This window comes from Lolium perenne, chromosome 1 (genome assembly GCF_019359855.2).
Source record: "Lolium perenne isolate Kyuss_39 chromosome 1, Kyuss_2.0, whole genome shotgun sequence".
NCBI classification, from domain to species: domain Eukaryota; kingdom Viridiplantae; phylum Streptophyta; class Magnoliopsida; order Poales; family Poaceae; genus Lolium; species Lolium perenne.
Window position 1 is genome coordinate 94,576,539 of NC_067244.2, and position 9,047 is coordinate 94,585,585.

The 9,047-nt window shown below is 44.3% G+C and overlaps 1 long non-coding RNA gene across 6 annotated transcripts; it reads left to right on the forward strand.

Moving 5' to 3' along the window:
- The first annotated feature begins 3,020 nt into the window (after window positions 1–3,020).
- LOC127297604 (uncharacterized) lies at window positions 3,021–5,820 on the forward strand. 6 transcript variants are annotated; one of them, XR_007849287.1, is made up of 5 exons: window positions 3,021–3,510; window positions 3,608–3,712; window positions 3,827–5,234; window positions 5,324–5,382; window positions 5,465–5,820. It is a non-coding gene; the product is annotated as an uncharacterized lncRNA (long non-coding RNA). The 6 variants fall into 6 exon arrangements; XR_007849289.1 differs by having other exon boundaries at window positions 3,021–3,912; window positions 4,067–5,234; XR_007849286.1 differs by having other exon boundaries at window positions 3,021–3,712.
- Window positions 5,821–9,047: the final 3,227 nt, after the last annotated feature.

Here is a 9,047-nt window from a genome sequence, read left to right on the forward strand (position 1 = left end):
CTCTTGATCATGTCGAAGGCGTTCTTGCTCTTGTTGGAATTGAGCATTGAGGTCCTCTTGGTGAAGGCGCTCTTCTTCAAGGCGTTGACGCTCTTGGACAAGTCGAAGTCGAGCTTGCTCCGCTTCTTGAGCTTGTTGGTGAAGCACTTGGACATCCACATTATGGTGGCATGGGTCTTCATTAGAATCATGGCGAGACGGTGTAGGAGCTCTTGACCTTGAGCTATGAGAGCGCGAAGACCTTGAGTGGTGTCTTCTTTCCTCTTGACGATTGAGTGTGTGGAGGATATGGTCCAACGCCGTCTTCATTTCCCTTGTCTCTTGACCTTGTATGGCAAGTGTGGCCTTCAACTCATTGCCTTGAGTTTCAATCTTCTCATTGAGGTCTTGCACTTGATTGTTGAGGTCATTCCTTTGCACTTGAGCTCTTTCTTCATAGCGGACATTGGTATCCTTGAGCATGGCTTCAAATTGATTTAGCTTGGCGTGGACGGCTTGAGTAGCTATCCAATGTTGGTGCCGCGTCATCGGTAGTTGGTTCCCTTCTCCACTAGACATGGTTACAACTAAAACAAGAACTATGTGGTGGGTGGTTAGGAAAGACTACCAAGAATGTCAAAACTTGCAAACCAAAATCGAAAAGGTGTTTCAAGACGGAGGGCAACCGATATGTATGCACACACACAAAACAAAAACTCTATATGGTGTTAGGTATGGATGTGGAAAGCCAAATGGAAGAACCAAACGAAAAGTCTATTGTCAAAAGTGGGTAAGATCCAAAAGTCACAAGTCAAAGGCGGTGATCACAAAAGGCATACACAATGAGGAACACACGCGTGGGACAAAATGGGGTTAGCGCGACTTGGAAAATGAGCAAGAACAAAATGGTCCTAACGAAGACTACTAGCTCGGTGTCACGCTAACACAAGAGAGACCGTGGCTTGGTTGCAAAATTGAGAAGCAACAAGATTTGCGCAAGACGCCTCTCTTCTCTTTTCTCTCTTTTGCTTAAAAGCTTTGGACTCCTTTGTGTATAGGTGTCACTCACACACTTTTTCTTTTTCTTTTTGTATTTTTCTTTCTTTTTCTCACTATGTAAGGATACTACTATCTATGTGAGTATGTCACACTTCTTTTGCTTATCTTTTCACACGAGCTTGCTTCGTAGCTTTGCTCAACACACGCACACCCTCACGGTCGGACGCTTACGCAATGCTTCGCAACACTAGAAAGCCACTCTCGATAGGAAAGGTACGCAAAAGAGGCTAGGGCTACAAGTTAGGAGCAAGTTATACCACTTGATGATGGTGGCCGACGATCTTGAACTTGCTATGGTGGAGGTGTCAAATGAACCGCTTGGATCCTCGGGGTGCCGTCGTCGTTGTCGATGTTGCGGAAGCTTTGTGGAGCTGAAATGGCACTCAAACCGAAGTCCAAACACAAGGGGGTTAGTACCAAAATGAAAAACGAAGGTTGCTGTCAAAATTTCGGCCAGGCGGAACTTCCGGTCCTGAGGGGCGGAACTTCCGGTCCCGGGCGGAACTTCCGGTCCTGCCGGGCGGAACTTCCGGTCGCAATCAGATCTGCGGGCTGTTCGTCGATTTGTTCGGAAATCCGGGCCGAAATCCTTCGAATTCGAGGATAATTTGGCACTAGAAGCTGTGGGAAGTTGGGGGAATTGCAGATCAACACCAAAGGCAAGTTTCTATTGGAGCAAAACCACAAATAACTCAACAATTCGAGAGATCGATCCAAGGCCAATTTGGGGCTATTTTTTGGGAAAAAATTTTGGAAATTTTTTTGGGCGAAATTGGTGGAATTGGGGGATGTGGGGGTCAAATCCGTGGCAACCAAAGAGCTGCTGATACCATATGATGTGGACGAAGTCCAAGGATGTGCCCGATCTTCACGGATTTGGGTGGAACTCGTGGGGGGTAGGTGGATGAACGCGATGAACACGAAGAACGCGAGGGGGAATCGTGGGGATACAATACACACACGCACACAAACCGGTTTTCCCTCGTAGGCCCGATGCACCTACTCGATAGAGGTTGCGAGAAAAGACCTTCCGGTAGAAGTCCCGCAAAGAGATCGACAAATCGAAGCTCGCAAGATCTAGAAGGGTGAAAAGACCGGAAGGTTGATAGAAGTGCAAGCAAAAGACCAAATAGGTAGAAGTGCAAGCAAAAGATCAAACAAACGGTAGAAGTCACCAAAGAGATCTTGACAAGTCGATAAGGAGCCCGGGTGGGTACAAGATCATAGATCTAGGTAGGGTTCCCACAAGGGTGAGCTAAGCTCAGGTTTAATTTCACATCAAGTCTAATTTCAGATCTGAGCCAACAAGGCTATTTATAGGTGGGGGCGAAGGGGTAAGTTACAAGCTGAAAAGTGCTGTCGTGCTGAAGTTCGATGGGGCGGAAGTTCCGGTCAACTTGGGCGGAAGTTCCGGCTAGGGGCGGAAGTTCCGGTCTGGACGGGCGGAAGTTCCGGTCGGGGCGGAAGTTCCGGCCAAGTTCCGGCCTTGTTCCGGAATTGCGCCATTGTCCAGAGTAACATCCGATGAAGGTTTTCGCCGACTGTCGGAACTTGGGCGGCACTGGGGCGGAAGTTCCGGTGGGCGGCAGTTCCGGTCTCCAGGCGCGGAAGTTCCGGCCAGATCCGGTCTTCGGGGCGCGGGAAGGCAGCTGGAGGGAATCTGGAGGCCATCTGGCCGGAAGTTCCGGTCCTGGGGGGCGGAAGTTCCGGCCTGGAAGCTGTAGCTCCATCTTCATCATTTCCAGCTCTCTCTCCATTCGCTTGGTCTTCATTGCTCGCCTCTTGGTCGATGTACCTGATTGAACATAGGGTATTGGCATGAAGTAGCAAGCCATCCAAAGGGGTGTCAAAAGCATACATGGAGAGGAGCGAATTCACCTCTTGGTGTATAGCTTGGGCTCGAGCTCGTGTCATTGGACCACGAGGAGGGCTTGTCGGTCTTGATGTAGTATCGACCTTGGGTAGGGCTACATCATCGGGGAGCAGGTAGCAACGAGGGCGTTTCTTTCTTTCCCTTCGCTGTCAACATTGAGGCGGGATGGCAAGCAGGGAACGACAACAGTTTTTCTTTTCCGTCCACTATGGTATTCTTCCGTGTAGTTTTTCTGTGGATTCAGGTCCTGTAGCCGTTTTAAGGGTTCTGATGTGTCGCTATTGGTGGCGGCTTGGCTTGGTCATTGTTCTTCTCTGCGATCTTTGCTGCTTTGTGTTGTTTTCTTTCCTTTATTTTGTCTTACTGAAGATTACCCATCTGGATGTAGGCTGTTGAACTTTCTCCCAAATTCCTATGAGTAATCGACGTGCTGATGCCTGATGGCCGCCGGCGAGCTGCCGGGTGCACTCTTGAGGACTTTTAATGACTTTGCCCGGCCTGCCCGTTGGAGGCGCTGTAGGAATCCACCCTACATGTCTTGGGATCTGTTTACTTTTTTTTCTCCTACTCTTCCTGCAATTGTTGTCACTCTATGTCAGGTAATACCGCACCAACCATGACACCCTGTGAGTCAATCTCGGTGCTTCTCTATTTTACCTCACAGAATCTATATACTAAATATACATGAACTTGCAGACAGGTCAGTAGAACAATGCAGACATTAATGAAATATGTATCGCGTCGAAGTCATTACTGGAGAATCATTTGCACGTGTCTACGAGTACAGAAATCACGAAACATGTAAGAATTTGTATGAACTGGTTTTCATTGCTGTTGACCATGAGGTATCCTATTTGACACACAACTCAGTACTTAACACTTGATTTACTTATCATTACACCCTTACATGGAAAGTGAATGTGGAGTTATCCCAATTTAATGGTTGTTTTATTCACGAGATTTCAAGTTCTGGCAAAAAAATGCGGTCTCCGTTTTTCCAGGTTCGTTATAGTCCAGCTTCTTCGATATCCTGTCTTCGGTATGCTCATCATAATGTACCTTTATTTACAAGTATCTAATTGTGTCCCCATGTCCCAAACTTGCTGAACCAAGCTACTCTTATTTGTTTCAATATTTAAATATCATGAAAAAAAGTCCTTCAATATTACCATGATAAAATTCCAATGAAGATTAGATGTGCAAAGGACAAAACCGAGAGTGTCCCATGTCATCCTCCGGGGGCGACCTGGAAACGAACCTTAGCTGCCGGGCAAAGCCCGCGCGGAGTCGGCGTGCCCTTCCTTTTCCATTCGTGAGGTATGCTGAGGTGTCGCATATTTGTCTTTATATTATGCTATTATAAAGTGATTATGGTGAACCATCTTCTTTGCTATTTGACGTAGTTTACAGGCTGCAATTTCAGTTGGCAACCTAATATTATAATGTGCACAGAAGCTTTTTAGTGTAAAAAAAAATGTTAAAACCATTTGCACCTTTGATATCGTTGTCCTGCCTGCCATCTTAATTGCAGTACTTAATCTCTTCAGGAGGAGGGGCTAAGCAAGAAGTTGAATTGGGCTTACCTCTTCCTTCTACTTTGTTCAGTTCAGAAACACCTTTTATGTTTGCTTGATAAAATGTCATGCTGGTGTTGGTATACATATATAACTAGACTTCAATTGACATACACTTCTTAACATTCAATTGTAGTTTCTTAAACGCCTCTTCTGCCCACCACTTTTATAACATGCTCATGTAAAATCAATTGAATGCCAAGTTCATTTGGGTAGCAGATTTCCCTTTCTTGGGCATCCTTCGAGAAGGATCTACTTACCTGAAAAGGCAGACCATAATGAGCACGGAAAACAAAACAAGAACAAACCATTAGGCCTATTGCATGTTGCTGGCGTGCCTACTCTGATTATATTTCAATTATCTGTCCATCTTGGGTGCTCCTTCTTTATATTTATATTTAATCTTTTATAAATCTCTACAACTTCATCTATACAACAATCCATCGATATTTGCTTTCAACCATACATAGCTAGCTTCCACCATGTAAATATTTTGTTCATGAACTGCGATCTATTGAATATTCGGTACTGCAAACAAAATTAAAATCATAAGAAATCGAGAAAATGAAATTCTAACTAGATATTGGCAACACAATCACCGCTTATAAGTTTACTGCATGGTGTGTTGCTATTGAAGCTACAGCAGCCATGATGCGGATCAAACTGTCACTTTCCTATCTTACAGATTTGACACAGATCTCCCAGATGGCAAGTGCAATTGTGCATTGCTTTATATATTTATACTTACGGTATGTTTCCTATATTCCATGTACTGTTTGATGCAACAATTTTCATTGGTATGTACATACAAAGAACTGAACAATCAAATCAATTGCAGGGGCAAGACCATATAACAGTAATATTAAACTAGGAGTATTTTGCTTAGGTACTGATGTGGTGAGATTTTATACGTTATATAGAATTTTGATTCCTATTGGTTTACACAAAATGAGTACTGATTGTTCAAAACTAACTGCAGTACCAAGATGATGTTCAGATAGCTAAATTCAGGTGTCTGCAAACGATATTTGCAAACACTCGGTGTTGAAGCTACCTACAAGAGCTGATACATTTCCAAAGAAGAGTATCTACATAATAATGTTACCAATAGTGTAGATCAGAACTACTGGATAATTATGCACGATGTATTGGGAATGTGCAACAACATTATCTCGCTCAATATCCAGCAGGAATGTGTTCATGCAACGTCTGGCTCATTCCAGTATAAATGTGTACCAGCTCGGTCGCTCAGTCAAATGTATCCACGTGGTCTCACTCAACATTATTCACCGTGTAATCCAAATTAAATATCTGTTAGCGCTGTCAACTACGTCAGTCCTAATATGGAGCAACTTTCTTAATGTGATCGGTTATATCATCTACCTTACCTTACTTCTACTATATAGCAAGGTTGATTACAAGATTTCTCTACATTTTTCTTACCATCACACTTAAAAAATTAACGCTACTCTGTATGCCTAAGAGTAACAACACCACGGGCGCGGCGTGCCGCCGCGCCTTGGCTTCCTAGTAGCTGATTAAACTGGGTGAGGGCAGTTGTCGGTAGTTGGCACTCGTGGCAGAGACCTGTGAGGCTGTGAGCGAGCGTGTCAGGATATGTCTTCCCTGTATCACCTGATGCTCACTTCTTGGAGTCAAGGAGAACCGTCGATTGATAATCTAATGGTGAAGATTGAGATTTACCTCTTTTGCCAATATTCTTCCGAATATTCCCTATTAAGTTAAGACTTGTCCTGTTGTAGCACTAATGAGTGCATTACTTAAAGCAGGATACAAATCTGTCGAGGCTCGCGGTCGCTGTTATAAGGCCGGAGAGTGGGAGGCTGGGTGGCTCGACAAATATATCAAAACCCTAGTTCTTTCTATTCTTTCAGTTTTGCCTTATTTCTGCTACCTGCATCTCCTTTTATCTTCCCGATTTACCTTTCCTGCCTTAGGAATTCCTTCTATTTTGGTTATCTACATCTGGGTGCCTGACAATTGCTTATCAGAGCTTTCGATTCTCGGTACCACAAGAAAACTTTCGCCGCCCAGGGTTGTGCCGATCACCACGATCCGCACGAGGAATCCCCTTGAGGCCGCAGATCTGGAAGCTGTTCTTACGACTCCCTTGTGCAGACGCGCCCTCACCCACGGAATGGGGACGGTACGTACACGTTCGCAGGAGGCGTTGGACAAGGCCGCGGAAGAAGCAGAGCAAGCAGAACGGGAGAAAGAGCAAGCTTTGGCAGAAGAGGAGATTGGTCATCATCTACCTCGAGAAGTGCTGAACTTGGTGAAAAAGTTCGATCTTCAACAACAATCGATCGACAGCTTCCAAGGTAACCTCGCGAGCTTGACAGAGATGGTTGCTCAGATTGGATTGGCTGTGAACTCAGGAGGGTATGCCAGGCCGGTGGTCAGCCAAGGTGTGCAAAGTGGAAATTTTTCTTGCAGCACCCCACCGCATGCTCAACATCAATTGCGTCCGATTCAGGAAAGTGACACACCGATTACCACACCTCAGTCCACTGTGATATCCCACGTACAGTCTACGGTTACACCAATCACTCCAGTTGTCTCCCAACCCTATCCTAGCCAAATTCCCCAGCCCAGATTCACACCCACCCCACATACCTATGCTCAACACACACACAAACAACAATTCCCAAACTTTGCCGTATTCCACACCACCACAGCCAAATCTCCATAGTGTCACCAGTCCTCATACACACCCACACATATACCAACCACAGGCACCTACAAATCCAACAAGCAATCAACCTCCACTTTACACTTCCTCGCCACACTTCCAACATCAGTACACCTCCCCATATCCATACCCCCACAAACCTACCCACCGCCAACTTACCAACAACATGTACCTTCCCCTGTCTACAGTTATACACAAGTCCATCCCAATCCATACCCACTACAACAACAAATGTATGCTCAACCATATCAGGAACATGAGCCATATAGAGAAAGGAGGTTGCAGCACCAGGGGCAGGATAACAGACAACATCAGCCCACACAGCAAGAACCCCATATAAGGACACCAAGTATTGAGTTACCTATGTTCACCGGGATCAATGCTAGTGCTTGGCTGCAAGAGTGTGAAAGTATATTCGACTTAGCAGGTATTGCCCAGGAAAACAAGGTAAAATGGGCAAATGCTCACATAAGGGGAAAAGCCAAGACTTGGCTAAATAGTTGCAATTTTGATCTCACAGTCATGAACTGGTAGCAACTTTGCAGTCTTTTATGTGAAAGATTCCCTAGCCCAGGAGCTAAAGAATCAATGGAGTTATGCCAATAACTGAAACAGACCAATTCAGTGGACCACTACATTGACCAGTTTGAAGATTGGATGACACTAATGAAAAGGGATCATCCCTACCTACCAGAAAGTTTTTTCTTGCTTCGATTTATCAGTGGTCTAAAAGACACTATCAAGCACGACACCCGGTGTCATAAGCCAACAACTTTAAGAAATGCATACTGGTTTGCTCGAAAACAAGAGTTATCCTATCTCTGCAATAACAAGAAAGCAACCAGCACTCCTAGCAACAGAAATGCCACCATGGTGCAAGTAAACAGAAACAGAGATATGAGGCAGCGACAGGTGAATGAAAAATCACGAGATAGAGGAAAGTGTTGGTATTGTCCAGAAAATTGGACATACGAACATAAATGCAATGAAGTAAAAAATCTATTGCATGCAATTCAGTTACAAGGACATTCTGATGAAGAGCAAGAAGAAGATGAAATAGTGCAAGTGCCAACTCTTGAGCAAGAACAACCACAAATTTCAGTGTTACAAGACATGAAGCAAAAGGACAAACTTATGTCTATATCTGTAGCAGCAATAGAAGGAACTACTGGAGATGAAACCATATCCTTAGAAATAATCATTGGAGGAGTGCCAGCAATTGCCTTGGTAGACTCAGGCAGCTCTAGCACATTCATTGATTATGATTTTGCAGTCAAACTGAATCTCCCACTAAGAAATACTAGGGCAAGGCAAGTGACAGTAGCTGGTGGTGGCACATTAACTACTGATTCCATGGTCTCTAATTATCCATTCACAATCCAGAAAGTGAAGTTCCACAGTGATTTTAGAGTTCTGCCATTGAAAGGATATGATCTAGTACTGGGAGTGTCATGGCTCAAGAAGTATACTCCAACCACATTTGATTGGACTAAAAGAACACTGTCATTAACTAAAGACTTAGTGGAATATACTTTCATCGATCACATACAGAGCCAGCAAAAGAAGTACATTAGTGTTAAGCAATGTTCCAGGCTATTGAACAAAGGGCATTCTGGTTATGTACTAAAGATATTCCAGGTGACTCCATTAACTGAAGAGCAGTTGCCAAACACAACACTACTGCCAGGCAATATACAACAACTTCTGATTGAATTTGATGATGTGTTCCAGTTACCTACTTGCTTACCACCCAAGAGGGATTGTGATCACAAAATTATACTAAAAGAAGGGGCAAATCCTCCAAATATCAGGCCTTATCGAATGCCACACAATCAGAAAAACATTGTTG